Genomic DNA, 907 nt, shown 5'->3' with positions numbered 1-907 from the left:
TCCAGTACCACAGTCCAAAGGCATTAATTCTTCTGTCACCCTTACTCATTGTTCAACTCTCTGAGGCATAGCAAGTGATCGAGATGAGTATGGTCTAAATCAGGTGCACCTTAGTCTTCAAACTGTTATCATTGCTCTTCAGCATTTTGGACAGGTCCCTGACAACGGCCTTGCTCAGTGCAATATGTCTCCTGGTTTCCTGTCTGCTGATACCAACAGTGTTGATTGTTGATCATGGCAAGATGAAATAATTGACAATATCAACTTTTTCTTCATCTATCATGATACTGTCAGTGGTGAGAATTTTTGTTTTCTTGATGTGAAGGTGTAAACTGTATGGAAGGCAATAGTCTTGGATCTCTAGCAGCAAGCACTTCACATCCTCCCCTCTTTCGGCAAGCAGCGTTTGTCATCTGCTTAATTCAGGTTGTTGATAACTTATTCTCTGATCCTGAGGCCACAGTCTTTTTCATGGAGTTCACCTTCTTGAATGATTGGCTCAGTATACAGATTGAATATGTGTACAGGAAGGATACAATACTGATGTATGTTGTTTTTGATTGCCTTCGAGTTGAGCATGACTCATATTGACCTTATGAACAAAAGGCCTGAAGCCCCTCTACAAATATCTACATTTATTAAAGTCCATAGAGTTTCTGGAGGCATGTTATTTAGGAAATGGATGCCACTCCTGCTTCCAAACCTGCCATAAAATGTTGAGTATAGCAACCCTATGTACAGCAGCTCTGAAATCTTTCCTGTCTTGAGCCAGTCTCACTAATTCTGACACACCAACCTCCATTGCCCCAGTCACCGTATCAATCCATCTTTTTTTTTCTATAATTATATTTTATTAATTTTCATAAACATTTACAGAGATTTTGGGCTTCCACTCATTCATTGTTGC

The sequence above is a fragment of the Elephantulus edwardii genome, unplaced genomic scaffold (assembly GCF_000299155.1).
Source record: "Elephantulus edwardii isolate Elephantulus edwardi_28Jun2011 unplaced genomic scaffold, EleEdw1.0 scaffold00083, whole genome shotgun sequence".
NCBI classification, from domain to species: domain Eukaryota; kingdom Metazoa; phylum Chordata; class Mammalia; order Macroscelidea; family Macroscelididae; genus Elephantulus; species Elephantulus edwardii.
The sequence above is the reverse complement of the archived record's forward strand: the minus strand, read 5'-3'. Positions refer to the sequence as shown.